Source organism: Dendrobates tinctorius, unplaced genomic scaffold (assembly GCF_039654945.1).
Source record: "Dendrobates tinctorius isolate UK_male_01 unplaced genomic scaffold, ASM3965494v1 ptg000211l, whole genome shotgun sequence".
Lineage (NCBI taxonomy): Eukaryota > Metazoa > Chordata > Amphibia > Anura > Dendrobatidae > Dendrobates > Dendrobates tinctorius.
Window position 1 is genome coordinate 11,131,338 of NW_027361878.1, and position 18,074 is coordinate 11,149,411.

The 18,074-nt window shown below is 45.0% G+C and overlaps 1 protein-coding gene across 7 annotated transcripts in view; it reads right to left on the reverse strand.

Moving 5' to 3' along the window:
- The window catches only part of LOC141058255 (synaptotagmin-2-like), a 140,651-nt gene that overhangs the window by 92,849 nt on the left and 29,728 nt on the right, over positions 1-18,074 (reverse strand). The window contains exon 1 of one of the 7 annotated variants that reach the window (XM_073554429.1): positions 539-759. The exons of 5 other annotated variants lie outside the window; for them this stretch is intronic. The gene's annotated coding sequence lies outside the window, so the exon portion shown is untranslated. Of the gene's footprint in view, positions 1-538; positions 760-18,074 lie in introns of those variants that run through there. One more of the 7 variants, XM_073554433.1, reaches the window with a different exon arrangement.

The following is an 18,074-nucleotide window of genomic DNA, read 5'->3' on the forward strand; positions in this document are numbered from 1 at the left end:
ACAAACAATTGACATGCTGCGGTTTGTAAACCGCAGCAAAACCGCGTGGAAAAAACCGCACCGTCAGCACAGCGTTTTTGAAAACCCATAGTGTTTCATTGTACTGTACATGGTCAGCGGAACTGCTGCGTTTCCGCAGGGGCAAAACCGCTGCGGAAACGCAGCAGAAACCGCATCGTGTGCACACAGCCTAAGGCCGGGGTCACACTTTCGAGTGTGATGCGAGAAACTCGCGCGGGTCTCTCGCATCAATGCACTGCCTCCGGCACTCAGGACCGGAGTGTGCTCCTGCATGTATTTCTATGAAGCCGCACACTCTGGTCCCAAGTAGCGGCGGCAGTGCCGGGTATTGAGGCGACAGACTCGTGCTAGTTTCTCGCATCACACTCGCAAGTGTGACCCCGACCTAAGTTTTAAATTTACATGCACCTGAATGTGGTTGTTTCTGCAGCACATGGATGAATTTCTGTAATCCTCATCGAAATATATAGCGCAATAGCAAACACTTCTACCACAAATATGCCAAGTGTGAACATACCCAGAGTTTCTGCTTCCCGGCTATAGAGATCATATGCTCATTATCTTCCAAGTTCTGTTATATCTACAGCTCAGGAGGATTCAAAGATTATTAGAAGAGTTCATCAGACGGACTTTCTTCCAGCGGAGACATTTCAGCATTTTGTGCTATGAAAAATAGTGAAAAATTTTTGCACGTTCCAAGCCCACTCCTTCTAAAATGTCACAGTACCGGCAAAACCTGACTCCCGGAAATGTCAGCGCCTTATGGAGGCATAACAGCATACTTTTTTTTTTTTACAGTTTAATTGTTTAGAGCTATGCACCATGTGTGTTCTGAGGACTTTATCTCCAGCAACGTTGTTTATTTAAGACGGCGTAATCAGAAGAAAAGGCGAATACGCCCATCCTGTCCACCGACGTATTCTAAAGATCAGTCCGTTTATATCCTGTAACTATTAAAAAGTTTTTAAGATAAAATATAACAATTATTGCAGTAGTAATGCCATCAGTTCCCCGTCCAAAACATAAAAACACATAATCCTATTAAATAGGACAAGACCGATTGTCAGAGAAGTTCAGACTTTAAAGGTACTGTCACACTTAGGCTGGAGTCACACACAACCATTAAAAAAATCAGTCTGATTTTAACGGTACGAAATCGCACAAAGATTTCTTGTCCAGGGATCCGTCTATCATACCATTTTCCGGCGATGAACCGATTTTATTCGCATCTAAGCATCAAATTGACATCCAATGCCAATGCCTGATGCTCTTTCCTGTTGACCAGGAGAAGTCTTGCGATTTAATCGCAAATCACACGTGTGGTCCGTTTTCAATGTGATTTTTAATCGCATCCATAAACTTGCATTGGCGAATCCGATCCGAAAATCGGTGACAATCGCAGCAATTTTCCCCAATAGAAGTCAATGGGTGCATTTAAAAAAAGGACCAAAAACGGACCATCCGTTTTCCATCCGTTTTTAACGGATACATCACCATTCTGTGGTATAGAATCCTGTAAATGGCCCTGTAAATGACTGTAGAAAAAGAGTGTCTGGGGAAAAAGAACGGACGGAAAACGGATGGAAAAAAAAAATTGCATAGAAATCGCATGACACTGGCATAACACTCCACCCTTTTTTCCAGTCCAGAAATCGGACCTTTTTTTAGTCGCCAACGGGTATGAAGCCTTAGCGATGCACCAGCGATCTCGACAACGATATGGATCGCTGGTGCATCGCTAAGTGGTCGCTAGTGAGCTGCCACACAGGCAGATCTCACCAGTGACATAGCAGCGGTCGGGGGTCGCTACTTGCCTGTCAGATGCGGCGATCCTCACGTCCTCCCGCCCGCGTCCACGCGTCACTCGTCTCCACAGCAGGAAGCCCAGCAGGAAGCTGACGACGAGAAACGGTCCAGGACGTTCTCGCGCGATCAGCGATAATCAGCGGGGGAGCCAGTTGGAGGTAAGTATCAGACACAGAGATAACGTCACAAAACCAGTGACGTTATAGCGATATTCCTAGCGATATCGCTTAGGGTGACGGGGCCTTAAGTGCCAGAATGTTCTTTGTGTTTCCTATACAACAAGAATCAATATTAACAAATGAGATCACAAATGTTAATTATTAATTCTAGGCCTTAGATTAAATGATAGAACAAATCTAAGAGAAAAGAGCATTTTTTTGTTATTCTAATTAGATATTGATGAACATGTCACATAGATTGAGCGAACAAGTTATTCTCTGTCCGGCTCAGAGGCGTCAAGCAGCCATTGAAATCTTTGAGTTTTAGGGTAAGTTCACACTAGTCGTTTTTTCAGCGTTTTCTTTTCTGCAGAAAAACCTGATCTCTTGGCTGGAAAGAAGCTGTAGAAAAAAAGTATGTTTTCCTTGGTTTTTCTTGTGTTTTTTGTGCAGTTTTTGCGGTGGTTTTGGATGCTAGATTTGTCTCCTGGGCATGCTGATAAAGTTTAGTGTTGGAATAAAAAAGTCCTATTCTATAGACTCAAGTTTTGGCACAAAAAAATGTGTTTTTGGTGCATTTTTCAGCATTTTTTTCACCAACCATTCAAGTCAATGGCTGAAAAACGCTAAAAAAAATGCTGAAAGATGTGACAAGACATGCTTTATGTCCAAGAAACCATGCAAAGCACAAAATTCTTATGACAAACAAAAAACATTGTGTGTGCATGAGATTTCTGAAATCTCACAGGCTTTGCTGGCACTGTAATAAGCAGCTGAAAATTAGCATAAAAATTGCAGCAAAAATGCCTAATGTGAACTTAGCCTTATTATTCCTTTGCATAAAAAAACAGTAAGGCACACATCTTTTAATAAGGGTTAAGGGCCCTTTACACATAGCGATATCGCTAGCAATATCGCTAAAGCGTCACCGATTTTGTGATTCAGCAGCGATCTCGCTACATGTGATACTCACCTCCAACCGGCTCCCCCACTGGCTATCGCTGATTGCGCGAGATCAGCCTGGTCCATTTCTCGTCGTCAACTTCCTGCTGGCACTGACGAGCAAGCCATGGACGCGGGCGGAAGAAGACATCATCGCTGCGTCTGACGGTAAGTATCGACCGTCGACCGCTGCTATGTCGCTGTGAGATCTGCCTGTTTGACAGCTCACTAGCGACCATTTAGCGATGCACCAGCGATCCTGACCGGGTCGTATCGTTGTCGGGATCGCTGGTGCATCGCTAAATGTAACGGGGCCTTTACTTTGCTGGCAAAATAATGACCAAACTTTCAACTGAGCCTACAATGCAAGAGTGAACCTAGCCAAAGGACTTAAAAACATAAAACTGAAAAGGTGGAGAAAAGAAAGTTTAATTATAATTATAGATGTTGAAGGTTTAATCATAATCACAGTCACAAATTCTTTACTGTAAGAGCAGACTATGGATTCTTTACTGAAAGAGAGCCATGTAACTATGGAACCCCCAACACATGTTGTTGTAATGTTTGATTCACTACTAATATTCAAGAAGCGCCTGGATGCCTTTCTTGATAAATATATTACTAGATGGAGGCCCGCTGCTATCGCATCGGGAGGGCAGTAATGTCACGATGAGGGCAGGCTTTGCAGTGTTGAGAATCTCCCCCCCCCCCCTCATGTGCTCACCCACCTATCCACTCTCTTTCCCCATGTGCTGACTTCTCCCGTCTGTGCTCTCTTCTTTGACCTGTCTACCCCATGTGCTATCCCCCTTGTCTGCTGTCTCTCTCCTTCCTGTGCTGCGTTCTCCCCTCATGTGCTGTCTCATTTGAGCTGTCTCCCCCTGTCTCTGTCTTTCTCACCCTTGTGCGCTTTCTCTCTTCCCAATCGGCAGTCTTCTCCTCTCATGTCATCTCTTCTTTGACCTGTGTCTCCCCCTTGTCTGCTCTCTCTCTCTCCACCACTGTTCTGTCTTCTTCCCTCATGTGTTCTCTCGTTTGAGCTGAGCTCCTGGGCAGGGGGGGGGGGAAGCAAAAGACAATACTGACATTACAGCAGGAGATTGCAGAGGATACATTTTGTGAGGTAAAATATTGTTTAAAAACAGTCAGTGAAATATTTTACCTCACAAAATGAATCCTCTGTGATCCCCTGCTGTAATGTCAGTATTGTCTTTTCCTTCCTCCCCTGCCCAGGAGATGTGGTATGCTCCATACACGGTCAGCCACAGACAATTTTTAAAATGAACTTTCGTTCATGGGAAAACCCTTTTAATGTGACCGGCTTCCTCTGCCTGTAGACACGTCACACATCTGCCACCAGGATCAGCCGAATGATTCACTGCGCCTGCGTGGAATTCGCGCAGGTGCAGTAAATCAGACCGCTGCCATCTTTGTGCAGACAGATAGCGGTGGTCACATTAAAACTGCGCATGTGCTCCTCCTGTACAAAGCTGGTGGTGGTCAGTGAATCATTTGGCTGATCCCGACGGAGATATGTTCGCGACGGTGTTCTGCTGGTGGTACTGTGCAAGAGGCTGCGTACGGCGTATTAAGTGTGTGTGTGTGTTGCGTACGGCTTATACAGAGTGTGTGTGTGTGTGGTGCGATGGTGTTTCGCTGGTGATACCACCCAAGAGGCTGGTACCACTAGCAGTTTCCATATTGAGACACCCATCACTTAAGTGTTCCAAAATGGCGGTTGGTGAACTTCTGCCGCTTGAAATTCTGGGATCCGGACACATCTGGATGGAACAGGATGTGAAGACATTACAAGGTAAGTATATATTAGATAAGTTATGTTTGATTGTACTATGTAGAGTTGGGAAGGAATTTTTTCCCTATTAATGTCTGCCCCATGGGGGCTTTGCCTTCCACGTGATGAACATGTTAGTCTATAGGTTGATCTCAATGGACTGAAGTCTACCTTCAACCAAAAAAACAATGTTATACGTGCCATTAGAAGGCTCAAAGTTAGGGACGTACAGAAAACGTAGGGAGGTTATATCGTGCCATATTTTTGCCTCCTTAGCACACGTTTACCATGTCTATACTATGAGAGCATTGCAGCCAAAACCTTTGTGAACTTATTGACTCCAAATAATGCTGTCGGCTTAGTAAGTGGTCTATAAATACATTTTTAACACAGTAGGATTTTGGTAAATATATGAAAGCCAAAAAGAGGTTTGCACCTCCATCCTGTTTAGGATCCACTCCTAGTATTGACTAAGGCTGATAAACCAGATATTCATGGAGTCTCAGTGAGTATCATGAGCAGAATTACTTAATTGTATACTTTCTGTAACAACTTGTGTTTTGCATGAATGCCAAATGTAAAACCTATCTCAACATTTCCTAAAACCAAACCATCATCAACCAAGGTAGATGAGTCTCCATCAGAGTAAAAACCACACAATTTACATTGCAAAAAAACCCACAACAAGGGCCAAGGGCACACTCCCTCCATCTGAAGAAAAAAAAATGTTCATAATCCAGACACTAAAAAATCTTATTTACAAGAACTTTGAATCTATGGAAAAGGCTTCCCCAGGAACTGACCATAGTGGGAATCGGGGCTCGTTCACGCGAGCATATAACTCTGATGAGTGCTATCCGATAGCACTTGGACCAATATTACACTATGGGGAAGTGCAGATCTGCCATTTTTTTTCTCATGACGATTCATCATGAGAAAAAAAAACGAAATTGTATCACATGCAACTATTCAACTCTATACTATCGGTTTACTTAACAGAAAACTTCTGAAGACATTATAGTTTTTGGCTCCGTTTACAAGTCCATTTTTATTTGTGGGTCAATAACTGCTAAAAAGGAAAATATGAAGACGCAAACGAGTTTGGTCCAATTTGAGTACCAAACAGGCACATTTCTTTGAATGTTTCAGTGATGTGATTGGACAGCATATCAATTTCATCAATGTTCTGTTTACTTGAGATAAGAACATGTGAATTCAGCCCAAGAATTCATTCAGCCGTCATGTGAAAAAAAATGACCAATTTTTGTCACTACACAGGCGTCACACTCATTCTCTTTGAGATTTTGTAACGTTTTTATGCAGCTTTAGAATCTTTTATTTAGCTTATTGTGTCTTTATGGGCCAGCTCTTCGAACTTTGCAAAAATGTTGCCAAGCTTAGTGGAAAGGGGGAATGGTCGAACACGACCAATAATTAACACCTCTAACGTGTAGTAATTTACAAGAGAAATGTACTGCAGTCAACAAATAGAGTACATTTCTTGTGGTGGCGCTTGACCTGAAAGATGAGTCAAAGTCATCATGAAATGGGGGCTTTGTAATGAATTTGACACATCTTACTTAACTGTTCCTTTCACCAAGACAGACTTGCATCAACCACTGAGGATTCTCAATTCTAAATATTTTTGAAAAATGCCAGTGTTGAGGAATTCATGGGCAGTGATTTTGTGGGAATTGACATCAGCCCCTACTTCTTGATTCACCTTCTGACGTTTTCTTTGGCAACACCTCTTCGCTACAATCAGAAACTAAAGTTTTCTATCTTCATTAAATGATTAACGATAGATTACATTTCAAATGGTAAAATCTGGATGCAAGTCAAGAAGAGACTAGAGAACATACAAGATAACTAGAGAAGAGGGGAACAGCTGATTTTTCTTTGGCATCTAAATAAAGAATATAATAGATAATTCTGACAAATATATTCTGTAGGAAAAAATTCTAGAGAAAAAAAACAAAGTTAGGTCTGGACGTGCCAGTCCATTCAGGCCTGATGTTGACACAAACAAACCCTCAGTTCTTGCCCACTCACCAATATACTGAGAAGTTCTGTCTGTCCACGGACCTGCAGCTGTGCAATCCGGGTGTTGCCCCAAAACCTTGGAATAGCAGAGAAGGTCCAGGCCAGGTGTTTGACCTCCTTCCCTGCTGTTTTCCAGTGCGAAAGGCACTTGCTGGAAGGAATATATCTCCCATCCGGCACCAAACTCCTCACTACGTCCCACTGTATATAACCTCATTAACGAGAGCCAATGACGTTTGGCTTAGCCAACTGAGTAATGGTGCATTTATAGTGCACCACTTGTGGCGTTACGGCGAGATCTATACTGGATCCGTGCATTCAGCCTACAGAATACGTAGTGATTTTGCTCTTGGACTTGGAACAGAAATGGATGTCTTTATTTACCATATGAGAAGTAACACTGATGGTAAAAACAGACATACTGACCAAACACTGGTGAAACTCTGACCAAAAACATTGATGAAAATCAGTCCATTTTTATTTGTGTGCAAGAAAAATCACGATGTTTGCGTGAGGCCTCGGGTTGAATATTGTTTAGTTCCATTGGAAATCAAGGATGTGTAACGGCCAAGGAGCATTATTTTTTTTTCTGCTATGGCGGTCAAATTGCAGTATTGTTTTCTGTAAAATGCAACATTTTCTTGCAAATGTGGCAAAAAAGGTGTCATTGTGTTGAAATTAATTAAAAGTAATATTGCAATCACAGCAAAAAAAAAAATCACATTGGGGTCGTACCGTTTAAACGCACAAACGAATCCCCGAAGTTCTCTGTTTAGCTAAGGGATAAACATTTTAAGTTTATTTTGCTGACTACGGTTTCCAGGAAATTAAGATTTCAGGTAATTACATTTTTTAATATTTGGATTTTTATTGACAGCCGATAAATAGAGTATTCTTGTATTCTTCGGTAAAATTCGAAAACTTATCAAGCAAAGGAAAATTGCAGTTTTGTGTTTGTCAAAGTTATAAGTGGTTACTCAGGGGGTTAAACAGGATAAGTCTATTTATACAGAACATTCTCAAATGCAACACTGCTCTAAGAACAAAGGGTAATGTATTTGAACAAGTCACATGAATTTTATTTCTCCCAACGCTTTGTTACAGAAAAGTAAGTCATACTATTATTTTATAATGACTTGATAGCTATCATGCTACCCATCTAGGTGCATTTACACTGCACGTCTGGTGCAATTTCTTAAGAATGGTCGTTTGTGATAATCATGCAGTGTAAACAGGCTGACGATTACCCGACAAATGAGCAAAATACTGGTATGTTAGGTGAAACGGTGTTTTGATATACACAGAAGATAATTGTTCTCTGTGGTGTACTGTCCTGTCTAGAGATTATTTTAATTTACGGTAATTTTATTTTTTAATCTTTTAAAGAAAGGTCACATTTTAGTCATTGAATACTTGTTTTAGTTTCCCAACTTAACCCTAAAATGTACACCTCATGACCGTATGATAACCAGTACATCATGACCAGTGTGATCTGTGATGGCCGCTCTCTGCTCTCCTGATCTCACTGCAGAGCTGTGTTTGGTTATAACTAACACCTCTGCAGGTTCCTCTCAGCTTCCATTTCCAGTCTATAACCTATATAACATATTAATAGTTTAGCTAGGTCTAATGTGGTGGCAGATTCCCTTTAATGTTCTTTACCCTAAATTTTCAAACAAATGATTACAGTATATCGAGACATGTAACTGTGCATGTTTTTTTTTTCCCACACCTGTTTAAATTGTCAAATTGTAGTAGACACACATGTGACACCAATATAACAGGTAGGCTGTTGTTAAACTATCATTTTTAGCAATCACGTGAATCCTGTCTTGCATTTCTGGTCGATTTCCTATTTTTCGTTATGTGGCTAAGTGAAGTAAAGTTTTAGACACAAATTAAATATTATACTTGTATTAAAAATTATGATAAACCCAAATGTGGCACAGAGAACGAACATGGTAGTGTTAGGAACGGCGGAACGCACTAAATAAAAATAAATAATAAAGTGCATTTGTGGCGCCCCTGAGGGTTCAGTCGTCACAGAGGTACTGCACCTCCTCCTGAGGTGTGGTACCCCACTATCCAGGTAAGGTGGGGACACCTGACCATGCTCCAACACCTGCATCCCACTCAACATAGTAGTGTAGCAAAGCACCCTTTGGTGGCTCCCTGCCTGGAACACGAAGCGTGCTGGGAGGCGGGTGGAGTTTAGTTTGCACTAAAAGAGCGGGAAGAGGATAGGATTGAGTTAGTTAGTCACAGGAGTCTGACGAGGTCAGTCTGTGAAAGAAGATCCCCTGAGTGGGATGGAGGAAGGAAGTGCTGCAACCGACCTCAGTGATCTGGGTCCGCCTGCTGGCACAAAAAAGGAACATTGATAGAAAGCCTGACTCTCCATAAGAAAGAAAGGATTGATATGGAACGTGAGGAGAATAAGAGAACAAGGACCAGGGTTAGAGGAGAACCCTTCCCAAGTTCTAAGCGCAAGGCCGGGGGCCGGTCCCCGAGGTTGTATGGATACTAATGGTCCTGCAGCAGACACCGGAGGAATAGAAGTAGTGACCACTTTATTCCCACATAAGACTTGGGGGCACAACAGCAACGATAGTGAGCCGGGAATAGGTAGTAAGGAGTCCCCGAAGCAGGCTACAGCTGTCTGCCGTACAAGTAGAGTTCATAGGAACATCGGACAGGAGATACTCCAGTGTAACTCAGTACTGTGAGTACTTAACTCAAAGGCACTAAGAGGGAGACTGTTGTGAACTCATTTTCTGGTTTACCTCTGGCTTCTGGTGAGGGTGGTGGAGATGGCTGTGGTGACAGAGGAGTCGTGAGTTCTCCATCCGGGCTCCCTCTGGTGGTGACAGCAGGTAATGAAGCTGATCTAAATTGCAGCGACCTGCCACCTGAGGAGGAGGACTGTGAGTGGACATCAGGAGTCTCTGACTGGATTTAAGACAGCCAACTCCCTAATTTTGTGCTGGTGATTTTCTCCTGCCCTGAGGTTCTGGTTTCAAGTTCTGTTCATGCCTTCTCAAGCTAAGTGTGCTCTGCTATTTTTCACATGAGATTTGGTCTCGTTTACTCAGTTTTTGTGGTCAGCCAGCGCGTGCTGGGGCTGTGCTGAATTTCCATTCTTATGTCTCTGTTTATGCTAGTTTGCTTTTTGGCCCTGATCAAATTTGTCTCTTTTTGCTCTGTCTTCAGAATATACCAGAGTGCTGATATAGGGAATTGAAGTCTAGCGACTTCAGGGTTTTTGTTATCAGAAAGTGTTGGACTTTTTTTGGCAGGGTTTTGTGCGTGATTGCAGACAGCATCTTTCCTTTCCTGTCCTTTCTAGTTAGTGTGGGCCCCATCGTTTGCTCAGCCTATTTTTCCATCTGTGTTTGTGCTTTCATCTTGTCTCACCGTCAATACATGTTTGGGGGCTGTCTATTGCTTTGGGGTCTGCTCTGGGGAAGTTTAGATTTTCCCTTTTCTTGCTTTAGGCTTATTTAGTTCTCCGGCTGTGATGAGGCATCTAGGATCATCGTAGGTACTCTCCACGGCTACTGCTAGTTGTGTGAATAGGATCAGGGGTCTGCAATCCACTTAGTTACCAACCTCTCTGGTTTTCTGGGGCTTAGCTTGTTTTTGTTTTTCCTCCTCGGTGACTCATTCATAACTGAATCACCAGCCATACCACAGATTCTAGGGTACTCAAAAGCAGGAAAAAAAAAATTGGAAAAAAAAGTGTCAGAATTTTTTTTTTATATGTATTTTTTCCTCTTATTCTCTGGGGCCGTAGGAGGATTTTTTCCTTAATGGAGATTAAGCAATTGTCTGATCGTGTGGAGCAGCTTGCTGCTGAAGTGCGGGAATTTCCACCTATCTCGCTCAATCACATGCTGTTGAACCAAAAATCCCTACCCATGATGTGTTTTCTGGGGATCGGTCTAAATTTTTGAGTTTTAAGAATAATTGTAAGTTATTTCTTGCCTTGAAGCCTAACTCATCAGGGAGCTCTGTGCAGCAGGTTAAAATTGACATCTCCTTGCTGCGCGGCGATCCCCAGGATTGGGCGTTTTCTTTGACACCTGAAAATCCTATTCTGGCTAATGTGGATGCATTTTTTAAGCCTTGGGGTTGTTGTATGATGAACCTAATGCTATTGATCAAGCTGAGAAAGCCCTATTGGCATTGAACCAGGGTCAGGATTCTGCGGAGTTATACTGTTAAAAATTCCGAAAGTAGGCGGTCCTTACTACATGGAATGATGGTGCCTTGGCAGCTCTCTTTCGCAAGGGTTTATCAGAAACCGTAAAAGGTATTATGGTGGGATTTCCTATTCCCTCTGGTCTTGACGATTCTATGTCGTTAGCCATTCAAGGTCTTCGGCGTTTACATGAACGTAAAACTACACGAGAGGTGATGCCACCTTTTCAACAGATGTCTGAACCTATGCAATGTGATAGAGTTTTGTCTAGGGTGCAACGTCAGGAGTATAGAAGGCGCAATAAGCTGTGTTTTTTCTGTGGAGATGCCTCTCATATTATTTCTGTCTGCCCTAAACGAGAGAAACGTTTTGCACACACATTTGCTGTGGGTGGCGTACAACCCAAGTTTCTTTTGGCAATTACTCTGATCTGCTCCTTATCCACATTTTCCGCCAAGGCTTTTGTGGATTCAGGAGCGGCTTTGAATCTGATGGATTTGGATTTTGCTAAACGTTGTGGTTTTTCCATGATACCTCTGCGGACGCCTATTCCTTTGAGTGGTATTGATGCTACTCCTTTGGCGGAGAATAAACCTCAGTTTTGGACCCAGGTGATAATGCGGGTCGCCCCAGACCACCAAGAAAATTGTAGATTTTTGGTACTGCATAATTTGCATGATACTATTGTTCTGGGTTTCCCCTGGTTGCAAATCCATAATCCAGTTTTGGATTGGAAATCTGTGTCTGTGGTGAGTTGGGGCTGTCGGTGTGCTCTTGGTGTCACTCCTGTTTTATCCACCTCTCCCCAGTCTCATGATGTTCCTGACTATTTGGCTGATTTTTATGATGTATTTAGTGAGAGTAAGTCTGCGTCCCTGCCTCCTCATCGGAGTTATTACTGTGCAATTGAGTTGAGGCCTGGGTGTAAATTTCCCAAGGGTCGGCTTTTCAACTTATCTGTACCTGAACATGAGGCTATGCAATCTTATATTAAGGAGTGATTGGAGAAGGGTCATATTAGACCAACCTCTTCACCCTTAGGTGCTGGGGGCTTTTTTGTGGCTAAGAAAAATGGTTCATTAAGGCCTTGTATTGACTATCGTTCCCTTAACAAGATTACGGTTAAATATCATTATCCATTACCCCTGATTTCTGATTTATTCTCCAGAGTTAAAGGTGCCTGCTGGTTTACTAAGCTTGACCTCAGGGGGGCTTATAATCTTATTCGCATCAAGCATGGAGATGAATGGAAGACGGCGTTTAAAACTCCGGAGGGACATTCTGAGTACCTGGTGATGCCTTTTGGGCTCACTAATGCCCCTTCTGTCTTCCAGTCCTTCATGAATGATGTTTTCCGGGACTTTGTGGATAAGTTTTTGATCATCTATTTGGATGATATTCTGATCTTTTCCAGTGATTGGAATTCTCATGTGGAACATGTTCGGACTGTGTTCCAGATTTCGAGGGAGAATTCCCTGTATGTTAAGGGATCGAAATGCCTTTTTTGTGTACAGAGGATTTCATTTTTGGGATTTATTTTGTCTCCATCAACTATTGAAAAGGACCTGGCCAAGGTGAGGGCCATTTATGATTGGGTTCAGCCCACTTCTTTGAAGGCTCTCCAGAAGTTTTTGGGTTTTGCTAATTTTTATCGTAAATTTATAGCTAATTTTTCTGGTATTGCCAAGCCACTGACTGATCTGACCAAGAAGGGCGCTGATTTGCTTAATTGGTCTCCAGAGGCTGTTTTGGCATTTCAGGAGCTGAAGCGGAGGTTCACTTCTGCTCCGTTTTTACGGCAACCTGATGTCTCACTTCCATTTCAGGTAGAGGTAGATGCTTCGGAAATTGGTGCAGGAGCTGTTTTGTCCCAAAAAGATCCGGTGACTTCTAAAATGAATCCCTGTGCCTTCTTTTCCCGAAAGTTCTCCCCATCTGAACGCAACTATGATGTGGGGAATCGGGAATTGTTGGCCATGAAGTGGGCATTCGAGGAGTGGAGACATTGGTTGGAGGGAGCTAGACATCAAGTTGTGGTCCTCACTGACCACAAGAATTTGATTTACCTGGAGTCGGCCAAACGCTTGAATCCTAGACAGGCTAGATGGGCCTTGTTTTTCACGTGTTTTGATTTTGTGGTCTCCTTTCTTCCGGACACTAAGAATGTTAAGGCAGACGCCCTTTCTAGGAGTTTCTTTGCTGATTCTCCTATTGTGACCAAACCTACTACCATCCTAGGTGAGGGGGTAGTTCTTTCTGCCATCTCGCCCAATTTGAGATGTGCCCTGGAAGAATTTCAGGAGGACAAACCTGAGCGTTGTCCTATGGGAAAATTGTATGTTCCTGACCAGTGGAGGAAGAGAGTGATGTCTGAAGTTCATTGCTCCGCGTTGGCTTGTCATCCAGGTATTTTTGGTACCAGAGATTTGGTGAATCGGTCTTTTTGGTGGCCCGCCTTATCTCATGATGTCAGGAATTTTGTGCAGTCTTGTGGGACTTGTTCCCGGTCTAAACCCTGTTCTCGTTCTAGTGGGTTGTTGATGCCCTTGCTGGTGCCCAAGAGGCCATGGATCCATATCTCAATGGATTTTATTTCTGATCTTCCTGTCTCTCAGAGAATGACTGTTATCTGGGTGATATGTGATAGATTTTCTAAGATGGTCCATCTGTACCACTCCCAAAGCTGCCATCTTCCTTTGAGTTGGTGCCCTTGTTTTTACAACAGGTGGTTCGGTTGCATGGGATTCCTGAGAACATTGTGTCGGACAGAGGAGTCCAGTTTGTCTCCAGATTTGGGAAAGCCTTTTGTTCCAAGCTGGGAATTCAGTTATCCTTCTCCTCTGCGTTTCACCCACAGACCAATGGGCAGACTGAGAGAACAAACCAGACTTTGGAGTCCTATTTGAGATGTTTTATTTCTGCTGATCATGATGATTGGGTCTCATTTTTGCCCATGGCCGAATTTGCCCTAAATAATAAAGCTAGTTCTTCCACATTGATGTCGCCCTTTTTCTGTAACTTTGGGTTTCATCCTCGATTTTCTTCAGGGCAAGTGGAATCTTCAGCTTGCCCAGGTGTTGACACTGTGGTAGAGAGAATGCATCAGATTTGGGACCAAGTGGTGGATAAGTTGTCCCTCTCTCAAGAATAGGCCCAGCGGTTTTCCAAGCGGCATAGGACCATTGGTCCCCGGTTTACAGTGGGTGATATGGTTTGGTTGTCGTCAAAAAATATCTCTATGAAGGTTGTGTCTCCAAAGTTCAAGCCAAGATTTATTGGGCCTTATAGGATTTTGGAGATTCTTAACCCGGATTCTTTTTGATTGGCTCTTCCAGTTACGTTTAAGATCCATAACGTGTTTCATAAGTCTCTATTGAAGAGGTTTGTTAAGCCAGTGGTTCCTATGGTGGCACCTCCTGATCCTGTGTTGGTTGAAGGTAATGTGGAATATGAGGTAGGGAAAATACTGGATTCTCGTCTGGCTAGACGAAGAATCCAGTATTTGGTCAAGTGGAAGGGTTATGGCCAGGAGGACAATTCTTGGGTCTCTGTCTCTGACATTCATGCCGATAGATTGGTTCGTGCTTTTCATCGGGCCTATCCTGATCGGCCTGGTGGCGTGGATGAGGGTTCGGTGACCCCTCCTCAAGGGGGGTTGATACTGTTGTGAACTCATTTTCTGGTTTACCACTGGCTTCTGGTGAGGGTGGTGGAGATGGCTGTGGTGACAGAGGAGTCGTGAGTTCTCCATCCGGGGTCCCTCTGGTGGTGACAGCAGGTAATGAAGCTGATCTAATTGCAGAGACCTGCCACCTGAGGAGGAGGACTGTGAGTGGACATCAGGAGTCTCTGACTGGATTTAAAACAGCCGACTCCCTAATTTTGTGCTGGTGATTTTCTCCTGCCCTGAGGTTCTGGTTTCCAGTTCTGTTCCTGCCTTCTCAAGCTAAGTGTGCTCTGCTATTTTTCACATGAGATTTGGTCTGGTTTACTCAGTTTTTGTGATCAGCCAGCCCCTGCTGGGGCTGTGCTGAATTTCCATTCTTATGTCTCTGTTTATGCCAGTTTGCTTTTTGTCCCTGATCAGATTTGTCTTGTTTTTGCTCTGTCTTCAGAATATACCAGAGTGCTGATATAGGGAATTGAAGTCTAGCGACTTCAGGGTTTTTGTTATCCGAAAGTGTTGGACTTTTTTTGGCAGGGTTTTGTGCGTGATTGCAGACAGCATCTTTCCTTTCCTGTCCTTTCTAGTTAGTGTGTGCCCCATCGTTTGCTCAGCCTATTTTTCTATCTGTGTTTGGGTTTTCATCTTGTTTCACCATCAATACATGTTTGGGGGCTGTCTATTGCTTTGGGGTCTGCTCTGGGGCAGTTTAGATTTCCCCTTTTCTTGCCTTAAGCTTATTTAGTTCTCCGGCTGTGACGAGGCATCTAGGATCATCGTAGGTATGCTCCACGGCTACTGCTAGTTGTGTGAATAGGATCAGGGGTCTGCAATCCACTTAGTTACCAACCTCTCTGGTTTTCTGGGGCTTAGCTTGTTTTTGTCTTTCCTCCTCGGTGACTCATTCATAACAGGAGACGTTCAGAAAAGGCACATATGTTGGCGGAGTGTTGGAAGGGAGTACTTCATCTTGCCTGGAAGTTGGCTGAGCTCCTGACCCGGAGGACATGGCACGGATGCAGGTACCTGTACCACAAAAGGCTGTGAGTAAAGCTTTGGAACTACATGCCCTGGTGTCCTCCACTTATTCCTGCGTCAGCCTGCCCGACACCGCTACATCCCTCCTGCGCCTGACACTACACCATCTAAGTGTCACTTCACCTACACTGCCCTGGGACTACAGCCCTGCCTGTGAGGGCTATAACATCATTGCTGCACTACTCCATCTGTCCCAGAGGATCTGTCTGCAGCGTCGGCTTAACAGTTGCCGAACACCACAGGTGGCGTCACTAATCACTCATAAACTTTCATCACCATAAGCACACTGAAACAACCCCTTTTACAATGGAGCCCCAGGGCCACGGACCGGGTCAATACTGCCGTGACAACCCCCATTGAGAGAAGATCAACCGGCCCGATACCGAGTACCCCACGGCCCTGGCGAGTGAGGGCACTCCAACTTGGCGTCACGAACAGGATGACGAGACCCGGTGCCACCGGGTTCTGTGTGCCTACGATTTATTGGACTTGAACATTGCTGAAAATGTGCAGAATAACCAATTTGATAGACTGTAATATGAACGCTAAAAATGGCCGGCAGCGCGGAGAAGAAGTGCGTGACAACATGGGTGGTCCTAAGAAAAGACCGTGAACTGTCCTGGGCCTCCCCTGTCTGAACTTCTATGCGACAGCAACATGGCCCACCCCCCGAGGGGTTCGTATACTGGCCTGGTATGGAGGAGTAGGAAGAAGACGCCGCCCCCAGAAGGAGGAGCGGGAGCTGGTGGCGGGAAAAGAGTCCAGACAGGAAGAGAAAGGAGAGGGCGCCATGATGGAAGGAGAGAGGAGGCCTGAAGAGCGAAGGGAGGTTAAGCTGAACCTCCGCGGCACAATGGCTGAAGGCTCCGATCTGGCTTCCTATCCGGACTGTCAACAGCTGGAGGATGAGATAACCCGGCTGACTCATGAACTGCGGCTGAAGCAGCTGGCGCTCTGGAAGAGGAAATGGCAGCACGCCCTGGAGGGGCCATCATCAGCGGTACCCCAGTCACCGATATCCGCCACTGCTGCACCGGATCTTCTCCAGGCAAACCCTGTGGAGCCCGCGGCTGCTGCAATACCACCGGCAGCGCCTATCTCCAGCTCCCCGCTGTCACCACCGCTGGGTGAGGCCTGCCAGGAGGAGTTGTCCGAGGGCATGGGAGCTGAAGTGGAGGAAAAAGCTGCGCTCCCGCCTGGACCTGACGCGGCTGCGCAGGTCCCACCGGAGACCCCCACGGACCCTGAGCCGCCATCTGCTCCACCGCCGCCAACATCCAGATGGACTGTCCCTGTGGATACCCCTGCAGCTGCCCACTGTCTCAAGCCTGCACCGGAGCTGGAATACCGCCAGGAGGCCCCAGGTACGTCTGCTGCCCCTGCACCTGGGAAGGCCCTGGGGTGTACGCCCGTGGCAGCGTCAGGACAGGTTGTGCTGGACCTTGTCTGGGACCGGGACTCTGATCCCTGGGGGGGGGAATGCCTGAACCCCTAGCGGTGGTACCCTTGTCCACAGTGGGAAAAAGCAGGTCCCAGGAGGAGGAGGGACCTTATTACCAACAGACCCTCCGCAAGCTAGCAGCCGAACAGAGGGAGAGGGAGCAGCAGAGGCTGGCCCTGCCCTGATCTGGACAGGAAGGAAAAGGTCCGTGCTGGTCACTATGGTCCCCGGGACTCACCTGGATGGGGACAGGTCCTCAATATTAATCATGAGAGGGGGTTCGGGTTCATTGCAGACCCCAAGCGGATCAGTGACCCATTCTTCAGTAGGAGGGACGTGGAATCACACATCCGAAAGAGACATCCTGCAAGAGACTTGCAACCGGGGGGAATACGTTACTTTTACCTGGCATGAGGGGCTGCGTGGCTGCTACGCCATGAACATACGCCGAATCCCTGAGGATTTCATTGCGGCCTACAGGAAAGAAAAGGCCTATGTCCCACCGGCAGGAATACCACCCACCGTAGTGATCACCCCTGCCAAAGTACCTCAGGCAGCAATCCACCCAGCTGCCACCACCTCGTCCTATGTGAACCCACAAGTAGAAAGAGGATGTCCTGAAGTTCTCCCCTGGAAGCCGCCCAAGCAACCAGCTTCCAGAACCCCAGGAGGTGATTACTAGCCATAATGTTTACTTAAACTAACTGTTACCTAGGAGGGTATTTGCACCTTTGTGCCTGTTTTCCTGTTTTTCTGGGTTTTTTTGGTATCATGATGTTTTCCTTTTGATAATTGTTGCCCAGTTTTATTGGCAGTGTGTTTCCTTACTGAACTGTGGAGATCATGGACACTGAATGATCCAGAACTTTAATGTATATAGTTGCACCTTCTTAGGTGCCCTCTCTTGGTTTTACATAGCCCTTTTATAGATAAGAACTACCTCATCATGGAGCATGGCTCCTACCAAA